Source organism: Hyperolius riggenbachi, chromosome 3, assembly GCF_040937935.1.
Source record: "Hyperolius riggenbachi isolate aHypRig1 chromosome 3, aHypRig1.pri, whole genome shotgun sequence".
NCBI classification, from domain to species: domain Eukaryota; kingdom Metazoa; phylum Chordata; class Amphibia; order Anura; family Hyperoliidae; genus Hyperolius; species Hyperolius riggenbachi.
The window spans coordinates 130,668,261-130,695,081 of NC_090648.1; the positions used below are offsets into that span (position 1 = coordinate 130,668,261).

The 26,821-nt window shown below is 43.2% G+C and overlaps 1 long non-coding RNA gene across 3 annotated transcripts in view; it reads left to right on the top strand.

Moving 5' to 3' along the window:
* The window catches only part of LOC137561151 (uncharacterized), a 132,637-nt gene that overhangs the window by 52,261 nt on the left and 53,555 nt on the right, over nucleotides 1-26,821 (top strand). Inside the window, exons 3-4 of one of the 3 annotated variants that reach the window (XR_011029885.1) lie at nucleotides 1,345-1,443; nucleotides 15,715-16,864. This is a non-coding gene — a long non-coding RNA (uncharacterized lncRNA). Of the gene's footprint in view, nucleotides 1-1,344; nucleotides 1,444-15,714; nucleotides 16,865-26,821 lie in introns of those variants that run through there. The other 2 variants (XR_011029886.1, XR_011029884.1) reach the window with 2 other exon arrangements.

Sequence of the window (26,821 nt, forward strand, 5' to 3'; positions counted from 1 at the left end):
CAGTCATATGTCTTTCATTTGCAAACCAGCACTGCAATAATGGAAGTGGAGCTAGTAGTCATTCCCTCATATACTGAGGAAGACAAATGCCAGGACAAAAGTCTTGTGCCCATTTATATACATCAGACAATTAAAACAGGATTTGGAAGCTTTTAGGCAACAAGCAAAAAGAGAATGAGCAACAGGCAAGTCCTTTGATCGCGTAGTATATGTGCACATGCATTTTAGCAAGAACAATTTTTTAAGCAATTTTCATTAGTTTTCTAATAACAATATAACAATAGTAAACAACAAATATATAAGGGATCAGATAAGTGTACTCATATCACATATCACATTGTAAAAACAAGTTTTAAAGCATGAAGCAACATTTAGTTTCCCTCTCTCCCCCCTCCCTATAACCCTCCCCCGAGTTCCACTGTGCTTAAAAAAAAGCAAATACATTTTGATACAGGTTTACTTTAGGCATAGGAGAAGGGGAGTTAATGTTAGGCTCAGGGCAAGGAGTGAGGCTTCTCCAATTTGGGATAATCTCAGAAACTCCTCCAATTTGGGATAGTCTCAGAAACTCAATAAAAGAGTTATCTCAAAAATCTGCTCTCTCACTGCCATAATCTGGTGCCACAACAAATATGCCAAACTACTAGTCGCTGCATCCGTATAATGGAGAATTTAGGGAGTCTTCATAGACTCAAATTTCAACTCAGGCGGCAAAAGGACTAGAACCTCCCCTGCCCCCAACTTCTTTGAGCCTAAGCAGATGATGCTGAATAAAATAGCTCTATTTAGAAAACCTGCTGTTAACTTTTTCAAATGTGTTGCTTCAGGCCATGTGATTATTATTTTAAAAAAATAGCACTCTGCTTACTAAGACTTATTTAGAATTATGCCTGGAATTAGACTTCAAAGGAAAAGAATGAACAAGTCATATAATACAGCAATAATTAAATTACGGTGAATTATGGTGCAATGCAAGTCAGAGCTGCTGTTTTTTCACAACTATGCATTACCCTCATGCTTTTGTTATGGTTCTTATGCCGTTACTGATCCAATTAGCTGGTTGCCTTGGTCAAACAACGCCCACTTTTCTCTCGATTTTTACGCATCCGCTCCAAAGCATCCACAGGGCTCCCTTACTCCTTTGCAACAGCAAAAGTTCAATGAGTCTTGAGAGTGACATTTTTATTGGGGTCAGCGGCTCAATGACACTTCTAGATATAAGTGGTGTTTTTTATGAGTGGATAACAAGAGTGGAACCCTTTTCTTTAACTAGAGGTTAAGTAATCTGTAACATGAACATCATGTCCTCTGACATGTCATTCAATTCATCTTCCCTTCTTGCAGACCTGCGCGCCGCTTCTTGTGGTCAGCACATCTTCCGCCGAACGCCGGCAAGATAAGGGCCAATTAGGAAAACAGAATTGAGAGGGATGAAGGAAAAAGGTGAGGTTGCTTTGAAGAGCTTAAAGTGAAACAAATCAAGCCTGGAGGATGAGCCGGTATCTGGCAGGATTTGCGATTCTCCCGAGTCCTAATGCCCATTTTCATACTGATGAAATGTCACATGTGAAAGTGACACAGACTTCTACCTTTCAGCTATTAGGACACAGCTTAACTCTTATCTGCCTCCTAGCACGGCCTCGCTCTGATAGCAGCTCTATGCAAATGCTCTACTTTATTTATTAGGTGGACTTATAGTACGATTTGCTTCTTTTCATGCTGCAGGCAATGGAACGAGTCTACTAAATATCGTTATTTTGAAAAGCCGAAGGGACATAGCTACCCGCATTTTATATTTCATTTTTATAATGGAAGCTCCAAAGAAATAAGATCAGAATTCTGTTACCCACTATCTTTATTTGTCCTTTCCTTGCCATTCAGTCACACTGCTTGTATCAGCCTGATTGTAATCTGATTATTCAGAGTTTCCAGTTATGTGTAATGGGAACAGACTAGGTCAGAAAGGACATTTCTACTCAGTTCTTTTAAAGAGAACTTGAGGCGGAGTAAAATAAAAAAAATGAGATACTTACTAGTGTTCGGCCAAACTGTTCGGCCATATGGCCGAACTAAGAGCGCATGGCCGAAAGTTCCCCGAACGTTCGGCTAGCGCTGTGATTGGCCGAACGGGTCACGTGGTTCGGACCCAAACGCGCTCTGATTGGCCGAACGGGTCACATGGTTCGGGTAAATAACTACCCGATCCACGTCATTTCTCCGCCATTTGTCTGTGGGTTTAGCTTTGGGTAGGCAGGCAGGGTAGTTCTCTCTCCAGCCAGGCTAGCCAGGGTCCCCCCAGTCATTGTGTCGCTGCTGGGAACAGTAGTACACCGCTCACCCACACTATATAGCATTGTGTTTACTGCCACTCTGTGTCTCTGCTGGGAACAGTAGTACACCGCTCACCCTGTATAGCATTGTGCTCTGTGTCGCTGCTGGGAATAGTAGTACACCGCTCACCCACCACTGTATAGCATTGTGTTTACTGCCGCTCTGTGTCTCTGCTGGGTACAGTAGTACACCGCTCACCCACCACTGTATAGCATTGTGCTCTGTGTCGCTGCTGGGAATAGTAGTACACCGCTCAGCCTCCACTGTATAGCATTGTGTTTACTGCCACTCTGTGTCTCTGCTGGGAACAGTAGTACACCGCTCACCCACCACTGTATAGCATTGTGCTCTGTATCGCTGCTGGGAACAGTAGTACACCACTCACCCACCACTGTATACCATTGTGCTCTGTGTCGCTGCTGTGAACAGTAGTACACCGCTCAACCACCACTGTATAGCATTGTGTTTACTGCCACTCTGTGTCTCTGCTGGGAACAGTAGTACACCGCTCACCCACCACTGTATAGCATTGTGCTCTGTGTTGCTGCTGGGAACAGTAGTACACCGCTCACCCACCCACCACTGTATAGCATTGTGCTCTGTGTCGCTGCTGGGAACAGTAGTACACCGCTCACCCACCACTGTATAGCATTGTGCTCTGTGTCGCTGCTGGGAACAGTAGTACACCGCTCACCCACCACTGTATAGCATTGTGCTCTGTGTCGCTGCTGGGAACAGTAGTACACCGCTCACCCACACTATATAGCATTGTGTTTACTGCCACTCTGTGTCTCTGCTGGGAACAGTAGTACACCGCTCACCCACCACTGTATAGCATTGTGCTCTGTGTTGCTGCTGGGAACAGTAGTACACCGCTCACCCACCACTGTATAGCATTGTGCTCTGTGTCGCTGCTGAGAACAGTAGTACACCACTCACCCACCACTGTATAGCATTGTGCTCTGTGTCGCAGCTGGGAACAGTAGTACACCGCTCACCCATACTATATAGCATTGTGTTTACTGCCACTCTGTGTCTCTGCTGGGAACAGTAGTACACCGCTCACCCACCACTGTATAGCATTGTGCTCTGTGTCGCTGCTGGGAATAGTAGTACACCGCTCACCCACCGCTGTATAGCATTGTGCTCTGTGTCGCTGCTGGAAACAGTAGTACACCGCTCAACCACCACTGTATAGCATTGTGCTCTGTGTCGCTGCTGGGAACAGTAGTACACCGCTCCCCCACACTATATAGCATTGTGTTTACTGCCACTCTGTGTCTCTGCTGGGAACAGTAGTACACCGCTCACCCGCCACTGTATAGCATTGGTTGTTGTGTCTCAAAGCGTGGCCTTCTCCTCCTGCGCCGCCCTCCTCCTGTTCCATCACGTGTGCTGCTGCTAGGTTAGCGTTACCGGTCCCTTTTCCTGGAACCTCTCATCTGTATTACATTTATGACTGCATGCCGACAAAAAGCAAATTGCTATCCGCACGCTTCTTGTCCGCATGCAAGGCCTGGGTTGTTGTGTCTCAAACCGTGGCCTTCTCCTCCTGCGCCGCCCTCCTCCTGTTCCATCACGTGTGCTGCTGCTGGGTTAGCGTTACCGATCCCTTTTCCTGGAACCTCTCATCTGTATTACATTTATGACTGCATGCTGACAAAAAGCAAATTGCTATCCGCACGCTTCTTGTCCTCATGCAAGGCCTGGGTTGTTGTGTCTCAAAGCGTGGCCTTCTCCTCCTGGGCCGCCCTCCTCCTGTTCCATCACGTGTGCTGCTGCTGGGTTAGCGTTACCGGTCCCTTTTCCTGGAACCTCTTATCTGTATTACATTTATGACTGCATGCCGACAAAAAGCATGTTACCTGTGCAAAGAAAACAGACATTTCCTGTATTTAAAAGACAGTTTTCCCTTTGAAACTTTTAAATCGATTTTCTCAAAAACTATAAGCTCTTTTTGCTAATTTTTTTTCCTCTTGTACCCACTCCCAAGGTGCACATACCCTGTAAATTTGGGGTATGTAGCATGTAAGGAGGCTTTAAAAAACACGAAAGTTCGGATCCCCATTGACTTCCATTATGTTCGGAGTTCGGCTCGAACACCCGAACATCGCGGCCATGTTCGGCCTGTTCGGTCCGAACCCGAACATCTAAATGTTCGCCCAACACTAATACTTACCTAAGAGAGGAATGTTCCAGAGGCTACACACGTCCTCCTCCAATGCATTGCCACTGCCTGGGACCTTCTGGAAGTTTGCATCCACGCTCCTCGTTCATGCATAGGCACGGCGGTGCTGCACCCACACGAGTGTGGCCACGCCCGTGAAGTTGCACGAAGTCACTCATAGCATTGGCTGCCGTAACACAGGCTACAATGAGAGCTGGAGACACCACATGCGGGCACACACATAGCAGGGAGAGCGAGAGTGCAGGCACAGGCCGCCCTGCATTTTTCCTCCCTGCAGACAGAGGTATGAGGAGAACACTCCGCCACCACTTTGGCCGCATTAGCGAGGCCACATTGGGCATTGGCCGGGCAGATCCCAAAGTAGCCAACTTCAGGATCTGGCCGTAACATATACGGTATACCGATCAGCCATAACATAAAAAAACACTGACAGCCTGGTGACATGAATAACATTAGTTGGAAGGCAAGCAAAAACTAGTTGACTGGTGATGTGCATAAAACTATTTGGAATGCAACCATGACTGGCCCACTGTATAGCTGAACCACATGGCAGTGCATGATGTGCACGGTGAGGACGACACCCTGCTTTGTTCTAGACTTTGCACACTACAGCAAGAGATGGGTAGAAAGAGAGGATTGTGCATACTGTAGTCTCATTATTCCATTTCATTTTCATTTTATTCTAGCAGACAGCTCATGTACTCACTTTTAACCCTTATTTGAAAAGTCATTTAATATTCGAAGAATAATGAAATTTTAATATAGAGAATGACAAGCAATTACACATTGCATTAAGTGAAATTCCACTTTTTTTCAAGAAAAAAATAGTCACATCCAGTTTAACTCCATACCCTTCAAGGATTATTTCAAACATCCAATTTCCTTGGCTTTTTCTAATTTGCATACGCTAACCCAAGCTCTTACAGTGGCTTCTAATCAGTAGGTTCTAAAATGGGGGTTTCAGAGTATCTACCCTTCCACAACACATCCGTCACTCTCCAACCTTTAATATCTTTAAATGTTCTCTCAAAACTCACTTTTCATGACAAGCATTTACGTTAGGCCATTTCCCCTTTGACCTAAGGCCAAGTTGCACTCCTACTAGATATCCTAAAAACACACCGCCTCCATGTATGAATGATTATAGTATACTACCCCACCTCTTGTACCCCTCCTATTCCTTTAGATTGTAAGCTCTGAAGGACAGGGCTCTCTCACCCTTTTGTTTCTTTAAACTTGTTCATCATTCATCATGTTACTTTTGTCACTGTAATTCCCAATTCTGTAACTTGTACCAAATGTGTATTTTGTACATTGGTGTATACCATTGTCTTTATTATGTACCCCATGTTTGTTTCTTACTTTGTACAGTGCCATGGAATATGTTGGTGCTTTATAAATCAATATTTATAATAATAATAATAACTATACTTACAAAAGAGTGTACAGTTTTCTGTTTGCCTCCTAAACTTATGAAAAAAGTAATTGGGCACCATACCCAGGTTGCCCAGGTACAGAGATCTGGCCTTTGTGGTCTAATGTACCTTCAAACCACAGTGAAAATTGTGCAGGAAACGTGATGCCAACTGTGGTTTAGCCAGAAAACAGGAGACAGAACTTGCAGCGGCCAAGGGTAAGGCCTCTAGTCTTTTACACTATATGCTGAAAAACGGATGTGTTTTATCTTTCCATAGCAGTGAATTGTAAAAAAGCTTTCAGTTAAAACATGAATAGTGTGAACTGAGCAATAGGGAAACATTGACATTACTTTGAAAATCAGTTGTCCTCTCAGTTATAACTGAGAGCAACTGATATAGTTTAAAGGACCCTTCGGATTTTGCAAGTCAGAGAGGGACATTTATTACTACAGCCATAAGTTGTCATTACATCACCCCCTGCCATCAGAAGACCAGGCTTCATCCCACCTCCTGGGCTTTTCAATAAAATTGGAGATGACGTCAGTAATGCCATGACATCACAATTGCCTAGTTCTATGACTTAATGAGGATGAATGGGGGGTCATGGGGTTAAGTACTCACCTTTTCTGGCGTCTTCGGGTCACAGGTGACAAGTAGTGTTGCCAGAAATCTGCCGCTGCCCCTCCATGTGGTGTGTGTAACTAGGGGTGTGACGAAGGTGTGATTAGAGGTGTGGCAAAGACATGTCTACAGATGTCCCTCCTTCGATTCTCAAAAAGTTGGGAGGTAGAGACAATTGCTGGCAGTAGAACTCAGTCACCACTTCTCTGTCTCCAGATATCTTAGGGCAGGGCTGCCCAACTCCAGTCCTCATGGGGCCATATCCATGCCAGTGTTAAGGATGGACAGAGAAATAGCAAATGTGTTCTACTTGATGAACCACACCTTTCCTGATTCAGTCCCATCAATTAATTTGAACTGTGCCAAATATGTGTGAGTGAGTACCTCAGCCCTTAAGGACTGGAGTTGGGCATCCCTGTCTTAGGCATCCCTGTCTTAGGGTTTTTATTTTATTCTTGAATGCACTTAGGATGTGGAGGACCAGTAATTGCACTTATGTTTGAAAGTATATTATGCTCTAAGCCGAAATCAAGAGAGGATCAAGTACTTTTGCTACCTGTACATAAAAATTCATTAAACCAGGTTTTATTGATGGCAGTGCATTACTAAGAGACATTTTTATGTTGGTCATGCAACATTTCTCTGATATCGAGACATTCTTCAAAGCACATCGTGCTGCAACAAGAAAAGGGGGAAAAACAGCTTTCTTTGCTTGTACATAAGAGACAATACGGACAACAGAAGGAGAAAAAATGTATTTTGCTGCATGATGTTCCAAAAATAGTTGTGAGCTATAGAGAATGGCATGTCTTTTCAAGCTTTCTATCTCTATAGACAGGAATAGAACACACAAATAACAGGTAAACAGTGCAACAATCACATTGTGTAATCTGAGTGACAATCACGACTTGCCTCCTACAAACACATTTGGTGCTCAACGTCAAGTAAGAGATCACTTCACACTTCTGTACATTATTTTGTGAGACTGATTCATCAAACAGTTTAAAATGTCTTTCTTCATGAGCTGCAGAGGAGGCTAGCAAGAGACGCACTGAAGCCGCTTATGTTTCTGACACATTTTATCCTCTCACGCTCAGGCTCTTTAATAATTCATACAAATGGAATTATTCTGACCTAAACATTTGAAAGGTTGTATTGTTTCCAGAGTCGTAGGTATTTGGGTATTTCTGACTTCTTGGCAGATATGGGAGAATATAACCCAAGTGCTATACAGGTGATTTTTTTTTTCAGTCTTTGAGAAAACATTGTGGTTAGGGGAGATTCTGCATGAATAATCTCATGCGCAAGCCTAAACATCACTTCCTTTATGTAAAATATACCCCACAAATTGGACTTAAAGAGAATCCGTGACCAAGAATTGAACTTCAACCCAATCAGTAGCTGATGCCCCCTTTTCCATGAGAAATATATTGCTTTTTTCACAAACGGATCATCAGGGGGCTCTGTATGACTGATATTGTGGTGAAACCCCTCCCACAAGAAATTCTGAGGACCACTGTCCTAGCAGTTTCCTGTCTGTGAACCTTGTTGCATTGTGGGAAATAGCTGTTTACAGCTGTTTCCAACTGCCAAAAAAGCAAGCAGCAGCTACATCACCTGCTAGCAGTAAAAATGTCACCATGTGATAAATGTCAGAATGTAAATCAGGGATTTAAAAGATTTTTACAATGGGAAAACACTGACTAAATAATTTATACATAATTATTGTAAAAATGAAGCACTTTCTTATTACATTATTTTCACTGGAGTTCCTCTTTAACTAACACAGGATATTTTTCTGACCCTCCCCCCTACAAAGCACCATGCACTGCTGGGAAGGGCTAGCTTTAGGTGAAATGGAGCCTTGGGCAGAACTGAACATGGACCCTCACTCTTCTGCACACTCTTTATTAACCCCCACATGTTTTGACCTCTGATGGTGACACCTGGTGCATGTTTTACCCCAATAGTGATGACCTTTAAGCAGGGAGACTTGGGGGCCCCTACAGGCGCTGAGGCCTTGAGCAGTGGTGGGCCGAAATTTCGCAAATACGAAAATTTGCATCAAAATTTGCATTTATGCATCGTAATCGGAATGCGAAATTTCAGGGAAAATCATAATTAATTTCATACGTAATAGTAATATTTCAAAATTTAGCTTCAAACTATTGCTACCAAAAGTACTACATATGTTAAGGAGAATATTGGGTACAAGTCAAAAAAATCATTTTTCAAAAAGACCTTGTAGTTTTTGAGAAAATTGATTTTAAATATGCAAATAAAATTGGTTTTTAAACTGTCATTTTTTAGTTTGAAACCATTTTTTCTTTGCATTTTTAAAATCGATTTTCTGAAAAACTACAAGGTCTTTTTAAAAAATTCTTATCCTTAACATATGTAGCAATTGTGGTGTCACTACCATGTATGGGGGCTTTGCTATTCACTGGCAAAGTTGGCACGAAATTACACAAAAACTACACTAAATTTTAGGCGAAATTACGAATCACTATACGAAATCAATTGCATTTACAAATCGTAACTACGTATAAGCGTACATGCAAAAATGTAAGCGAAATTTTGTGTAATCGTAATTAGCTGATTAGGATCATCACTGGCCTTGAGCAATTGCCCTGTTTGCCTCTATGGTAGCATTGGCTATGCTGCTAGGGCTGTCGGGATTGTGTGTGTGTGTGGGGGGGGGGGGGTGTGCAGGGATAGTGTAGCACAGAAGCAAATTCCGCCCTTTTTTTATTCAATATGAACAAACAAAAAACCCAATCAGCAGAGTTGTTCTGCTAAGTCTGTGATCAGGCTTCAATGATGTTGGGGCAGCTGTACACATGCTAGATTTTGAGCTGAGATGGGGTTGTGGAAAACATCTGTGCAAGAGTTTGAGTCTGCCTTAAGAAAGGAGAAAGAGGAAGTAAGAAGTAGAGAAAAGGAGGGGGGAGGATGGAGGAAAGTATGAGGTAAGGAGAAGGTATGGGGAAACCGATAGCAATAGGTTAGGAACAAAAAATCCCTAATGCAAATAAAACCTCTTTTTTAACCTCCTTAGCAGTATGCCCGACACTGTGTTGGGCATATCCCTCTGTGGCCTCTGGAGTCCCCCATGAATAATTTATGTGATGCAAAGAGTGCAACAGCTTTATCTAGCACTAGGCTAGCTAGTACAGGTGGCTGGCACCCCCCGATGGCCCCCGATACCTCAGATCCAGCCACTTATTACATTACCCAGCATGGATCCAGCGATTGGCGCAGCCTCCCTGCACAGCTCCGGTCTCTCTATGGGAAGGATCGGGTCTGCGCATGACGTCATGATGTCTGTGACGTCATGACGTCATGTGCGATCCTCCCCATAGTGAAGACCGGAGGTGTGCAGGGAAGCTGCGCCGATCCCTGGATCCAGGCTGGGTAATGTATTAAGTGGCTGGATCAAGGGATTGGGGGCCATCGGGGGGTGCCAGCCACCTGTACTAGCTAGCCTAGTGCTAGCTAAAGCTGTTGCACCCATTGGATCACAAATTATTCATGGGGGACTCTAAAACTGTAAAACTTTCTGAGCGGCGTAACACTCAGGAGGTTAAAAATAGAAAACTAAATTACATTGTATGATGATTGTGTGCTTTGTTTATGGCTAGGTTTTATATGTAGAGCTTGATAGTTACAGTAGCCAAATGTCACTAAAAACAAGTCTGTGTCCAGATCTCACCACTGCTGAGAAAGGTTAGCTTTTTATGCAGGCTGTGAACTTCCATCCACCTTTGATACACGGCAGTCATCTGCCTGTGACATTTGGAAGGATGCTTCGGTTGGTGGAAAGCAAGGGGATGCCAGTACATATAAATCCGCCCTAAGTAAAGATGAAATTACAGTGAAAGGGCATGGAATTACAAGGACTCCAATTGTATAAACAAACTGCAAAAATCGTATCTGCCTGAGACAAGAGGAAGTTGTGAATATCCCACAAGGTTTACTGTATAAAATACGAAACAGAATGAATATATTTTAGGCAGACCAGGTCACACAGTAACGCCTGCTGAATGAAATGATGCAATAGCATCCATGTATAAACAGTCGTTAGCATGTGAGATCAGAGACTCATAAAAGCAAATGCCAGACTGAGCAGTATAAATAACAGTGGCTTATTGTAAAGGTGGAGAGTCACTGGTCACTGAAGTAACCCTGTTAGTTCGTTTTATGCTGGTGAAGTTGTGACATCTATTGCATGTATTATTTTCTTGTTGCAATTGCATCCTTCCTTGCATAATTGCTCTCAATGGGAAAAAGTCCATGGAATTTTTTGCAAGCGTTAGCAAAAATTAGAGACAGGTTATATCCAGTGAGTGACAGTGTTAGGAATAGGAATCATGCTAGGCTGTTTCCTGTGATGGCAATCATGGGGGTGTGCTATGCGCATGTGCATTAGGTAACGACTTTTAGTGCGCATGTGCAAAGCACTTCCACCCATCAAGAAAGCACATCACTGGGCCAGCAGCCCAGCACTTGTGCAGTACTGCACAAACTGCCGCAAATTACAGAGGCTTTTATGAGGGAACAGAAGGGGCTAGAGGCGAATAGGGAGCGGTGGTCATGAGGACTGCTCCCTCCGTTTGTGCAAATCAAGTCACCTCGGGTAATCTTTAAAGCGTAAATAAAGTGATATGTAACATGAGGAGACATACAAGTTATGTAAAATCCCAATCCTACGTAGAACTGAGCTGAGTTGCTTTTTTTTTTCATCTCACTGTAATGGCAAAGAATCAAAGGCTCTGCCTGATGACATTTCTGTAGTCAGGCTGCAATTCAACTGTAGATGTGAAGATGTGAAAAAAACTGCTGAAATGTGGTCATCTGTTTGCTCCTCAAAATACATAAAAACTTAACTGGGCTCACTACCTAAGATGTCTGGATATGGAGGTTTAGCCACTGTGGTCTAGGGCTTCTCCATCTCCAATACATATTGATGTAAACAATACTGATTATATTTAATTAAAGAGCCTGGCATTGAACAGGAAGTGGGTCTTTTGATGGCAGTTGGTGGGGCAATGACAATCTATAGCAGTGGCTTTAGAAGCCATATCAGAATCCCTACCCATGGCCAACAGAAGGTTGGTAACTAGCTATTGTTTACAATTGGAAGTGTGGACTGAAGAGGCAAAGTGCCACACTGGCCAAGTCTCTGAGCACAAACATCCCATGTCCACTTTAGTTTTCTTATGCACTTTGGGGGAGCACAGTTTGTGTGTAAGTGCAGATATTAAGGCCATATTCTCTCTGTTATTCAAGTAAAGTGCCCAGAGAGTCTGATCAGCATGTTCTTTGTATTTGTGGGGTGGAGTGTTTTATCTTGTTTTTTTTAATGGATTTATCCAAGAATTCCATTCATATTGTCAAGTACTGGTGCAATGTCAGCCATAGAGGTGTATTTGTTTTCCCAGTAAACAACTGACAAATTGGCTTTAAGCTTTTGGCAGGTACCTTTCGCCACTATTGGTAAGATCTCCTAACAAACTCCTGTTATAACCCACATGCTGTCAAAAGTGGGAAAAAAGGCTCAGGTGGACTGTTCTAAACACACCACTAGAAAACCAATATACCTGTATACTACTACGTTCTCTTACCTAGGCCTGACTGCCTGAATGCTTAAAGTGTACTTGAAGTCCTAAAGTGAAAATGCCACTATGTAAAGGGATGTCTGTAGTCACAATCTGATATGTCCCTGCTTGTTAGTATAGTGGAGAATATCCCTCCCACAAACTCTGGCCAAACCCCACTGTCAATGCAGCTGCCTAGAGCTTCGTGTGTATACAGTGCCTGACTCCACCCCTTACCATTCACAATGTAACATAAGTTCCCACCTACCTTTCCTTTGTAAAGTCATGATGAGAGAAAGGTGGCTGGATACTGGTGTAATACAATGGTTGGAGAAGAGTGGAGGCTGAGACTAGACCCAGATCAAACTCCAGGTGATTGGTCATACAATTGACCTTGCCAGTATCACCCACTATACTAATGAAGAGGAACAAACAGAGAGGTTGCAGAGGTTACAACCGCACCAGGGTTTCTTGACCTGAGGGGCCCACAGTGGGCCCTCCTCCAGTCCATGCATTAGTTCTTTATTGACACGGTAGTAGTAATGAACAAACCATTCCTTTTCCTCCCATCACGCCACTATGCCAGTTTAGGTGATCATTACCATGCAATTATTATTCATACAGCACTGGGGAGGCCTAGTGTAAAAGTTGCATTGGGGCCAATGGATCTGGCTCTGGCCATCACGATAAGATGGCAGTGTGCATCATTAAAATAATATTAATTTGTTTAAGTTTGTTTATATTACCAACCATTATATACTAGTAGGAACAGTCTTTGCAATTTACTTGTTTTTGCTGTTACTCTTTACTGAAATGGTCACAGTAAATGTGAACACATAAATTAAAAACACAGATGATGGCATTGGACTTGTGTGACTTGCAGTGTAATTATTTAACAGGCTATTAGAGGTGACTATAGCAAAGCTGCCTGCACAAAATGTTCTCTTAACCATAATGCATTGTACAGACATTTTTCACCTCTGGAAAATGAACTATGCTTAAAGGGACAATGTACGGCCATATTAAAAACTTGGTCTGGCTTCCCTACCAAATCAGTTTTCCGCAGTCCCAGTATGGCACCTTTGCTCTGTTGGGAGTTTGCCGTAGACAGAGATGGAGGGAAATATTTCATTAGGTGGGGACAGAGCAATACTTTCCATGCTGTACCTACTGGCTATACTTAGCTGTACATACGCTGGTTTTCAGTGATAGAGGGCATTTCATATTGACACTCCATGTCTGTGAGTCCGTCTTCTGTATTCTTAGCTGTTTATTATTAACCAAAACAACCCTTCTCAGCCTAAATCCCATGTGAATTCTATAGTATGCCCATGGCCGGATTTCAGGTAAGGCCACAAAGGCCATGGACCTAAAGAACTAGGAAAGCAAGGGGCGGGCTGTGGGCAGCAAGATGGCAGTAGCAGTTAGCCTGCCGAATATTCGTTCTGCTACACAAAGTTTGCACGTAGCGGCGAGCAGCTACCAACAGCCGGACCCAGCACTTGGGGGATAAAAGGGCAGCGAATGGGCACTTACTGTGATCTCTGAGCTGCCTGTCACTCACCGAATGTGTCGCTTGCCAAGGAGCATACAACCTAATCAGAGGAGCTTATAATGTAATCCCTTTCATCACTTCACTAACTGTCCTCAGAAGAGCCTACAATCCAATCCCTGCCGTGTTGGGGGAAAAGTTTAGGATGCTGTCAGTCCAGGGGCAGCTGATGATAGTGGGCCTTGGGTGGTAAAAAGTACAAATCCAGGCCTGAGTATGCAGTGCAGGAAAAAGGTAGTTGTGCAATCAAGTTCACACTGAAAGCGCTAATTCACCCTCCTATTTATATTGTCCATTAGGACCATTTTCTACTACATGCATTTTGAAAGTAGGTAGCTAACTAGCAATCTTTTTCTACTTACAGTTTTGCTTTAAAGAGAGTTTGAAGCCCAAAAAATACCTCTTTTTACTGGCCAGCCCTCTTCAGCAACAAGATCATAGCTGATGATGTATTTATACTCTCCAAGGCAAAATTCTCTGTTCGCTTCCTGGAGGAGGCAGACGTTTGCGCAGTAGCTCTGCCTCTGCTCCAGGCAATCTCCGCCTCTTCCCACCCCTCTCAGAATTCTTTCACTGAGAGGGGTGGGGAGAAGCGGAGATTGACTGGACTGGAGGCAGAGCTACAGCGCAAAGCTCTACCTTCCCCGGGCAGCAAAATACACGGCCTGAAAAGTCATGGAATTTTCTCCCGGTAATTTGGAGTATAAATACCTACGGTAATTCTCCCGTGGGAATGCGACGTATCAGCTATGATTTTATTGCAGAAGAGAACTGGCCAATAAAAATAGGTATTTTATTTGGCTTCAGACTCTCTTTAAAGTACACCTGGAGAGTGATATAGAGGCTGCCATATTTAGTTCCTTTTAAATAATACCAGTTGCCTGGCAGACCTGCTCTTTGGCTGTAGTAGTGTGTGAATCACACACCTGAATCAAGCATGCAGTCAGACTTCAGAACATCAGAAACACCTGATCTGCTGCATGCTTGTTCAGGGTTCTATGGCTCAAAGCATTAGACATAGTGGATCAGCAGGACAGCCAGGCAGACTGCATTGTTTAACAGGAAATAAATATTTTAGCTTCTGTATCCTCCTCGGTTCAGGTGTGCTTTAAGAACTTCAGAGTGTATTATATTGTCCTTTTCAAATCGAGTTGCAGAAATCGAGGCTGAAAAATGTAGTTAGGAGTTTGTTCCGTTTGCTAAATTCTTTACAGAACTCCTTGTACATTCCAGCTTCCAAGCAACCATTTCCTGGCCGGTTTAGTGCAGCATTTCAGAGGATTATGACCATGATACATATCAGCTAGTGTTTGCTACAGTTATATAACTTAGTTGTAAGCCAACTGTCACAGGGAGGCAGCTTGCTCGCAGTTATATAGCACTGTGCTCAGGGTGTTATTTATCTCTTCTAACCTGGCTGTGCTTAGTTGATATACGTTGGCTCACAGTCCTTCTGGATTTAGACCAGAAGCAGAAATCAATCAGTATGTTCCCATGTGGTTTGCTGTGAATAACAATCAGCACCACGGTCAGCTCCCTCTTCTCCCGCTATGTGATGATAATGCCATAATTGTACATCCTTATTTTTCAACAGCGATATTGTTATTTGCATTTAAAGGGTCATTGGATTTTTCCTATTTTGACAAATCTTTACAAGGTGTTTCATGAATAAGGATGAGGAAATAATTACTTTGTGCAAAGTGAAGAATGATGCTCGATAAAAGTTACATCAAATTTGGAAAATTGATATTTAAAGGGATTATTAAAGTCACACTTAATACCTGTGTAATTTACATTATTCAATAAAGCAAAATGCAGCGAACAAAGTCATGTTACTTAAAGCAGACATTAATATTTCACTGAACTGTGTACAGCAAACCAAACTCGGATGTCCTGATTTGGATCACTGCAGTGTTCTTATTACAGGTCACATTTTTTTTTTTTTACAATGTGTTGGAATCTGGCAGAATACTTCTCTTACTAAAAAAAAATAAATTTTCATTACAGATCTCTAAAGTTAAATACGCACCACCCAATGCGATGCATTTTCCAGACCGCTGGTATGAGTGACATCACATGACGTTACACAATGGGTGTGAACAGGAAGTCAAGCGATCGCAGTAATTTGCATGGAGTCATCGGGGATCTCAAAGATCCGATCCACTGTGACGGTCGTTATCGCTGAATGATGCTAAATGATGTTCGCTTGATCAAGCACCTGTACCTAAGTTGCGAGATTGCAGAAACAATTGCTTGTAGCTCAAAGTATTGACCATTGCTGGAAAAATTGTTAGGAAATTGCGCCCTAGGTATGTATACTTGTGGCCTAGCAGATTTTCTGTATACTGACTTATCTTACTATACACATAAGGATCCTCTACATTCTTATGGATTACCTATCTTTCCTCCATGTGATTATGACAGAATAAGGCCCAGAGGAGCCCACAGGGTGTCACAGGGCTGCACATGATGGACATTTGATGACCAGGGAAGGGGTCAAAACATTGATTGACAGCAGCTTATGCCAATCCTGAGATAGCTGGGGGAGGAAGAAGTGGAGTATCGGGATTCAGAAAGGCAGACAGCATAGGGATGTGTTCTCCTTCTGTCCCTTTCTAATTTCCTTCAGGTGAAGTACAACATCAGAATTGTCATTGCAGGGGCAGGGTACTCGAAGGTCTCCGAACGGTCAGTGAGTGGGCTAGGATACGCCCCAGTGCATTTTCTTCTAGGTGAACACTGCTGTTATCTTCAAGGTAGGACCATTTGCTTACAGTTGTCCTCTAGCCAGTGACAACGGCTGAGGGCCCTAGCTGTGCAGTTAAGTATTTGGGTGACCTCCAGAGTCCCTCCCCTTTATGTTTGTTTACATTTTACTGTTTATGAGTCTTGAGTCGCTAGTCGTTGACTCAAGTTATTTAATCATTATTGTTAAATAATTTTCCGAAATAAAAGGGCTGCTTTGGCCCATAAAATCCAACCTCAGAAGCCTGTGTTCTTATTTATGGTGGGGTTTAAGTAGGTTGGAGGGGTTTAGGTAATAGCCTTGAATGCAGCAATAGCACACCATAAGCTCTGCCTTCTAGGAGGTGATCTTCTGCATGTCTGACCTCTTGTACACTGAAAGGGATCCTCTGCTTGATCATGTCTGACCAGGGGCATACCAATAGCCCCGCGGCCCTCGCTTTCACGCCCGCCTGGGAAAAAAAAACACTGTTGGGGATGCCATTAGTTACCTTACATGATCTCATGTTTCTACAAGTTGTACTTTGCTGTTCAATAAATGGTATTTACACAGAATATGCAAATATCAAAAGAACATTTTTCACTCATCTGCACTTAAATAAACAACACCTACACTCAGGCATTCAGCAAATTTAATTTCTAACTCTGACGTATCTGTATCATTAAGATGTGCTCCAAAATGCTGGGTAAACAGAATGTATTTGTAGAGGTCACTCTGTCTAGTCAGTGGGCGTCCTGTGTACCCAGCAGTACTGGTCACAATGTACCTGCCTTCAACCTCTGAGCCGCATGCTCTGGTTTAACAATGACATCTGTGTCTTGAGGGCCGCTGAATGTCAGGGAGCTGGGCTGGGAAGATTGATAACTTGTACGTCTGGCTCTTAGAGCAAGCTGCGGGGGCAAAGGGCACAGGAAATTCAATTGTCAGTCCCCACTTAGTTGTGATATGACTTGACAGTTAGCTGGGCAATACAATTTGCAGCGTAATCAGAATAAATGCTAGCATAATATCATTCTGTGGTGGCCTGGATACACGCTCCAAAGCAGCTTAAAAAACAACAAAATTTGTTTTCAATAAACAGTTGCCTTAACCCTTACTGGAAGCAACCCAAATATAGGAAAGTGATGGATAAACAACGGAAGTCAATAAGCTCCAAAGTATTAATTGGCTGATTGGCTGAGACTGTTTGTCCTCCCTCTTCAGATGAAGAGAATCATACAGAGTGGATCTCCATCTAAAAATTCAAAAGTTCTATTTACCTGCGGAGTCTCGTCCCACGAAACCGTCACGAAGGCCCTGAATCACTCCACTTCCAGCGCCTGGCCCCGCCTCTCCTCTCTCCTTGGAGAAAAAATCGCCATTTTCAGGCCGGATTTACCTCAGAGGAGCCTGTAGGCACATATTTCCTGGCACCCTAGACTTCAGCCTCCATAGACCTAAAAACCCCCACGAATCGCACGACAAGTGTGCTGGCTGGCCCAGCTGTTACCTCTCCCCTATCCCCCCTGCATAATTTAGGTAGCTACAGGTACTTCTTAGTATTTGGTATCCAGGGGTGCCCCTGGCTGGAGAAAGATGTCTTCAGTGGAATGCCAAAAGCCAAGTTAGTAACCTCATTTACACTCTGATCAGGACTTTGCATAGGGAAGGAGGTAGGGAGGCAGTAGGGGAGAGGAGTGAGACGCCTTTCCACCATCAGGCGCCTGTAGGCACGTGCCTACAGTGCCTTATGGCAAATCCGGCCCTGGCCATTTTGCTATTTGCTGCAGCTATCTACTGAGGCCCTGCATCACTCCACTTCTGTTGCAGGGCCAGGCACCATAAGTGGAGTGATGCAGGTCCGAAGTGGAGTGATGCAGGGCCCTCGAGACACTGCAGGTAAATATAACTTTTCTGTACAGCAGCGCTAAAGGGTTTTACATTTTTGGATGGAGATCCACTTTAAAGTGGGCCAGAACTCTTGCACAGGACAGAAGGAAAACGTAGAGAAGTGCACCCTGTATGCATTTAGAGTCTTATTCCCTCTCATTTGTGAGTAATTACAAGTGTAATTTGATCTCTCAGCTGTGTCAGATGGCTACCTCAGCAGAGCATCTAATTTGTAAACACTGGATGTTAACCCTATGGCTGATTCCATGAAAGCAGGAAGTAGACACTGCAGATTTATTGCTGGACTTGTATCAGCTGTAACAAAGAATTGTTTTTCTTTAAAGGGTTATTATGCTGTTGCTTAACTATCAGAGCAGAGAATAAGTTCTTAATTCAGGTCTTTTTTAATAAAAGCACACGTTAATAAGGGTGTGGCTAAATTCTCTATAGACATTTTACATTATAGGCATGACCTGTGAAAAAAGGGCCCAACATTTATTCTCTCAGCAGATGGTGGGCTCCAGTTTAGGTGAATAACAGTAAATCAAAATAAAGACTTCAGCAGGTTCTTAAAGAGAACCTGAGGTGGGTTTGAAGAATATTATCTGCATACAGAGGCTGGATCTGCCTATACAGCCCAGCTTTTGTTCCTATTCCAAACCCCCCTAAGGTCCCCCTGCACTCTGCAATCCCTCATAAATCACAGCCACACTGCTGACAAACAGCTTGTCAGAGCTGGCTGTGTTTATCTCTATAGTGTCAGTCTGCTGCTCTCCCCGCCTCTTGCAGAACTCCAGTCCCCGCCTGCATCCCTTCCCTCCCTGCTGATTGGAGGGAAGAGACGGGGGCAGGGACCGGAGCTATGCAGGAGGTGGGGGAGCAGCTGAGACTGACACTACAGATGTAAACACAGCCTCACAGCACGGCTGTGATTTATGAGGGATTGTAGAGTGCAGGGGGACCTTAGTGGGGTTTGGGATAGCAACAGAGGCTTGGCTGTATAGGCAGATCCAGCCTCTGTATGCAGATAACATTCTTTAAACACACCTCGGGTTCTCTTTAACCAGCTGAGCGGTCTGGACGAGCTCAGCTCGTCCAACACCGCCAGCGGCTGCCGCTCAGGCCCTGCTGGGCCGATTTTAATGAAATAAAAAGCAGCACACGCAGCCGGCACTTTGCCAGCCGCGTGTGCTGCCTGATCGCCGCTGCAGCGCGGCGATCCGCCGCGTGCAGCGGCGAAAGAGGGTCCCCCCAGCCGCCCGAGCCCAGCGTAGCCGGAACAAACAGTTCCGGCCAGCGCTAAGGGCTGGATCGGAGGCGGCTGACGTCAGGACGTCGGCTGACGTCCATGACGTCACTCCGCTCGTCGCTATGGCGACGATATAAGCAAAACAAGGAAGGCCGCTCATTGCGGCCTTCCTTGTTTATTATGGGCGCCGGAGGCGATCGGAAGAACGCCTCCGGAGCGCCCTCTAGTGGGCTTTCATGCAGCCAACTTTCAGTTGGCTGCATGAAATAGTTTTTTTTTTATTTAAAAAAAACCCTCCCGCAGCCACCCTGGCGATTTAATCAGAACGCCAGGGTGGTTAAAGTAGCCATATTTAAACATTAAAGAGGAACTTCAGCCTAAACAAACATACTGTCATTAAGTTACATTATTTATGTTCATTAAAATAAATAGGTAATATAATCTCTTACCCACCCTGTTTTATTAGAACAGGCAAATGTTTGATTTCATGATGGCAGCCATTTTTTTGGTTGAAAGGAGGTGACAGGGAGCTTGAGACACAGTTCCAACTGTCCTGTGTGCTGATCACCCCTCCCAGTTGCTAGGCAACGTGAATAACAACATAGGAAATCCCATCATGCTTTGCACAGCATCAGGGAAAAACCGCCCGGGTAGTTTTCTTTGATGGGTGGAGCTTAGCTAAAAATGCAGCTAAAAATGATGCTTTGGTAAGAAAAACAAAGTTCTGATGCTGTAAAACTGTTAAAGAAACACCAAGCCTTTTCAGTTCTGCTGAGTAGATATTTTATTGAATTTATAGAGCAGACCTCTTTAAAATGTACCGCATGAGGCATTTAAATTTGTTTTAATTGTAATTACCACTGATTTTACAGCTTTGTTCCTTCATTAGAGATGTTGCTATGGAAGCATCACCTTCAGTATTTGTGCTTAATGACCTCTTTGATGCAGCAAAGTGATTTTTTAGTTAATTAATTAAAAAGTCACCAGATCTATTTACCTCACTTACCACGGGATATGTATCGCAAACTTTGAGCTGCCATTAATATATCCCTCACATATAACGAATGTAATTCTAATCTGCTGAAGTAATAAGTACCGATGTACCAACCCTTTTAATCATAGCGAGCATTCAGGCCACCTTCACAGTGGTGCATTGCAGTGCGGTGTAACGGCCTATTTGATACGCAGCTTACCGCACTATAGTGCATACCCTATGTGTCATTCACAGTGCAGCAGGTGCGGTATAACAGTTTGCAGTATCATGGCGCACTGCATGCAGTGTGTTACCGCAAAACGTACGCGTTAACAGTAGCAGTGAAGCATAATTTTCTGTATGCTTCACTGTACATGATGAAATGGGTGGATAAGGTTGCAACATTGCTTTCCTGTTGTATTTTGCTGTTACTGGAACACAATGTATGGCCTACTGTGAACATAGCCTTAAAGAAAAAAACCTGTACTGAAAATTAAAAGTCAAAATAACCATACACAAGTCATACTTACCTCAGTGTAGTCTACTCCTCAATCTCTTTTGCCTCTCCTGTGTCTTGTTTGTTCACTGTGATCAATGGAATTCTCCATTTTGAAAATGGCCATTACCCCATAACAGCTTTCTGGTCAGCACACAGTTAAACTGTAATATCGCCCACTTGAGCCATAGGGAAACATGGACACATCAGTTCTCCTCTCAGCTGTAACTGACAGCAACTGATATATTTCAGTTTTGACAAAATGTTGTCAGAACTGGAAGTGATCATTGTCAGAAGAAAATGGTGAGCTTTCTAGAAGAACTGATGGCAAGGTAACTATGTAATGTTCATTTGAAGTTACCTCATGAGTTTATTTTAAATAATTTTACTCAGTACAGGTTCTCTTTAAGCAAGCTTGGACTGAAAATAAACTTATGTGATAATTAATTGCACGTGTAGTACCAATGGTAGATAGAACTTTCCCGCACCCTCACTTTCTTCTTTTCAGTTTAATAGTCATATTTATAATGCGACGTGTGAACAGCAGCCTGACAGTGTGAGGTAGAATCTGGCTAATTCAGCTGCTAGGAGTACAGTTGAGTATAGTTGATATAAGCCTCTTCCAGAATTTCCACCACACAGCAGTAAATATCTGCACAGAGCAGGAACTTGTTACTCATTTTTAACATTTGGAATAATCTGTTGACTGGCAGAAAACTTTGAGGCAATATTCACCCTTAAAGAAAACCTGAACTGAAGATTAAAAGTCAAAATAAGCATACACACATGGCCGGATTTCCGCACAGGCCCCCGAGGCCGGTTCCTAGGGCGGAAAGATGCCGACAAGAGAGCTGGGGCGGCTGTCGCACACAGGCAGCAGATCAGCTGTTTGTCCCAGTAATTAGCTAGCTGCGCTGTCCTCCAGTCTCTCCTGCGTGTACACTGTAGAAAAGAGCGCCCTGCCTCTCCTCTCTCTCTCTCTGAGGGGCGGGGTTGAGCCAGCAGACCGGGAGATTTGAGCGGAAGGAGGAAGAGGCAGACAAGTAAGTAATGCGTGTGGAGGAGGCACTGCTGACAGAGTCAGGGAGTGAGATGTGTGATTGCACTCACTGCATGTTACTTGTAGCGTCAGGGGGGTGAGATGAGTGTGTGCAGATTACAGGCATTTCACTCACTTAGCATGCTGCCTATTGCTAAACTTCTGTGCAGACAGTGACCAGCTATCTACCTTCTATCAGTTCTATGTTCATGGAGGCAGCCCTGTCACTAGTACTATCTTGTTTTGTTAATCAGCAGCTTTCCTCTTCTTCCCCCTCCCTCCCACAGCAATTAACCTTTCATTGCCTCACTGTATTCTTTGTTACTGTAGGTTTGGTCTTCTGAGCACTGATCAATAGCAGTAGGCACAGATCAGAGAGAGAGAACACTATCCTCTATATAGCACCTTACTGTGTACATAGTAATGTTACTGACTGTCCTCAAAGGTGCACACAATCTAATCCTATCATAGTCTAATGTCCTACCATATTATTATTATGTATTTATACAGCACTGACATCCTCCACAGCACATTACAGAGTACATAGTCTTGTCTTGTCACTGACTTTCCCCAGAGGAGCTCACACTCTAATCCTACCATAGTCATAGTCTAATGTCCTAACATATTATTATTATTATGTATTTATACAGCACCGACATCCTCCACAGCACATTACAGAGTACATAGCCATGTCACTGACTGTCCTCAAAGGTGCACACAATTTAATCCTACCATAGTCATAGTGTAATGTCCTACCATATTATTATTATGTATTTATATAGCACTGACATCTTCTGCAGCACTGCCCAGAGTACATAGTCATGTCACAGACTGTCCTCAGAGGAGCTAACACTCTAATCCTACCATAGTCATAGTCTAATGTCCTACCATATTATTATTATGTATTTATATAGCACTGACATCTTCTGCAGCTCATTACAGAGTACATAGTCATGTCACTGACCGTCCTCAGATGAGCTCACAATCTAATCCTACCATAGTCATAGTCTAATGCCCTACCATATTATTATTATGTATTTATATAGCACTGACATCTTCTGCAGCACTGCTCAGAGTACATAGTCGTGTCACAGACTGTCCTCAGATGAGCTCACAATCTAATCCTATCATAGTCATAGTGTAATGTCCTACCATATTATTATTATGTATTTATATAGCGCTGACATCTTCTGCAGCATATTACAGAGTACATAGTCATGTCACTGACTGTCCTCAGAGGAGCTCACACTCTAATCCTACCATAGTCATAGTGTAATGTCCTACCATATTATTATTATGTATTTATATAGCACTGACATCTTCTGCAGCACATTACAGAGTACTTAGTCATGTCACTGACTGTCCTCAGAGGAGCTCACAAACTAATCCTACCATAGTCATAGTCTAATGTCCTATCATATTATTATTATGTATTTATATAGCACTGACATCTTCTACTCTGTACATAGTCATGTCACTGACTGTCCTCAGAGGAGCTCACAAGCTAATCCTACCATAGTCAGTCTAATGTCCTACCATATTATTATTATGTATTTATATAGCACTGACATCTTCTGCAGCACTTTACAGAGTACATAGTCATGTCACTGACTGTCCTCAGAGGAGCTCACAATCTAATCCTACCATAGTCATAGTCTAATGTCCTACCATATTATTATTATGTATTTATATAGCACTGACATCTTCTGCAGCACATTACAGAGTACATAGCCATGTCACTGACTGTCCTCAGTCAGTTTAATAACTATAATATTTTAATCAGTAACCCTAAACTAATACGCAATGTTATTCCTTTTCCGATTACCCTATTCTCTTTTTTTCATAAATTCCATACCCTAATATCCTGATCCTGCAGAATCTCTTACCTCCTCCCTTTCCTATGTCCGATAACCCTATCCGTGGCCATTAACAATACAATTCCCCAGACAATATTGATCAAAAATGGTCATTCTAAACCACTAATGGAAAAGGCAAGCTGCTGCTATTCAATTTGATCAGATTAATGGAAACAATCCGTTTTTCAGATCAACTTTGTCAATCTTGTTAAATTGAATAGCAGCTTTCTTTCCATTTGTAGTCCTTAATGATCGTTTTCTATCGCTATTAAGATTGAATTGGACTATCAGTCATAGGGCATGATTTACAAAGCGGTGCAAAGTGTTTGCACACCTGTGAAAAACTCAGTTTAGGCGTGATAAAATGAAACTCGCGCAAAGTTTTGCGCGCGCAATCGCGTGGTGCACGGTGCAGTGCGCGCGATGCGCCCATGAAACCCTATGGGCGCTGCGCGCAAAGTTTCGCGATTGCGCGTGCAAAACTTTGCGCGCGGGACTTTGCGCGCGATAAAGAGCACAAATCGGTGCTAACTCAGCGGTGTAAAGCTTATCACGCCTAAAGTCTTTTAGGCGTGATAACTGAGTTATCACCGCTTTGTGAATCAGGCTCATAGAGAGAATTGTATTAATTGCTACCTTAACCCCGCCGCTGTCATGGGGCGGCTGCGGGTAGTGGGCCTAGGGCAGTAAAAAGTACAAATCCGGCCCTGCATACACAAGTCATACTTACCTTCCATGTAGTCTTCTCCTCAGTGTCTTTCTCCTGTCCCGCGTCCTGTTTGTTCACTGTGATCAAAGGAATTTTCCATCCTCCATTTTAAAAAATGGCCATTACCCATAGCAGCTTTCTGGTCAGCACACAGTTAAACTGTAACATCGCCCACTTGAGCCATAGGGAAACATGGCCATTACCTGGTACATCAGTTTTCCCCTCAGCTATAACTGACAGCAACTGATATTTTACTGACAGCAACTGATATTTTAGACCTGACAAAATATTGTCAGAACTGGAAGGGGTTATTGCCAGAAGAAAATGGTGAGCTTCTGAGAGGAACTGATGGCAAGGTAACTATGTCATGTTCATTTGAAGTTACCTCGTGTTTATTTTAAATATTTTTACTCAGTACAGCTTCACTTTAATATAAAAAAACTCACGCATGAGATGTGACTTTCCAAAAACGCTATCCTCACCTCACATGTACTGTATTTCAATGGCATCACATCGTTTCCAAATCTGTGTTTGAAGTTTTTCTTAATTTTTAAATTGGCGCGGCAGATCCGCTTTTCTCATGTGCGATGTGTGATATGAATTCTGTTTCAATGTAAGCCAGTGGGGATTGCAGAAAAATTGCAAAAACGTTGCTTCTTTTAAGAGAAATTGCATGCAATTTGGAATTTAATTAATTGTATGTTTTATGTAAATTACGTCATTGTCATTCACGCAGAATTCAGATTGCAAACTTTTCCCATTCAGACTGGGCCTGTATGCAAAAAATTGCATACTTTTTCCACAAGGACAAGTGCGTTCTCTGCCTTACATTCTTATGTACAAGTTTCTTGTGTAAAGTTTCTTATGTAAAGTTATGAATTACTCTTTTTTTGGAATATAAGACACACTTTTTCTCCTGCCAAAATAGGGAGAAAGAGTTACTGCGTCTTATATTACAAATACAGGGAATCCGGGGGCACACAGAAGGACCAAAGAGGTAAAAGGGGACACAATAATTGGGGGAGAATATCTACAATACACTCCTGGAACATGGACGCCCCAGGTTTAGTATATTTTTTCCCCAGGTTTTTGCCCTCTAAACCTAGGAGCGTCATATGGTTAGGAGTGTCTTATATTCTGAAAAATATATACATAAAAATGAGTCAATATGAAAATATTTGATATTAATCCTTGCAAGAGTCAAACTAAAAACACTGTATCATAAGTGGAATTGGGCTTTTAGGTTCAGGCAAATCTTTTTTTATATGTATTTAATAGAACATTACTTTAAATTATTAATGGGAAAAAATATAAAAATAATTGTAGTTTAGAGATTTTAATGGACTGACTCACTCCCAGCCTGAAACACTAAGGCTCCCTGCACACTGCATGCGATTCCGATTCCGCTTTTTAATCGGTTTTTACATCCAATTCCGATTCCGGTTTTTAATCTTTACTGCATGCTGCATTTTGTGATCCGTGTTTCTGTTGAATGTATTCAGGGAAAATTGGAATTGAAAATCGGAAACGGAATCGGAATCGGAAAATGGATTTGCAGTGTGCAGGGAGCTTTAAAGAGAACCCGAGGTGGGTTCTAAGAATCCACTTAGCATACAGAGGCTGGGTCTGCATGTAATACCCAGCCTCTGTTGCTATACTGTTTGCCATAGTCTCCCCCCTGTGCTCTGCTGTACCCCCGTAAATCAATCGCCGTGCTGGCGACATGCAGAGTGTGGCCAGCCGGCTGTTTACATCTGAAGTGTCAGTCTCTGCCGCTCCCCCGCCTCCTCCATAGCGCCGCTCCCCGCCTGTGTGTCCCTTCCCTCCCCGCTGATTGGAGGGACGGGACGCAGGCGGGGAGCGGCAATATCGGAGGTGGGGGAGCGGCAGAGACTGACACTTCAGATGTAAACAGCTGGCTGGCAACACGCTGCATGTCGCCAGCACGGCAATTGATTTATGGAGGCACAGCAGAGCGCAGGGGGGAGACTGGGGGGAACTGTATAGCAACAGAGGCTGGGTATTATATGCAGACCCAGCCTCTGTATGCTAATTGGATTCTTAGAACCCACCTCGGGTTCTCTTTAAAATGTAATCACATGATTATGATAGTGGTATTAAATAAAACTATGCCTTCTTAATGATCATGTGTTATGACTGGCTAGATGGGGCAGGGA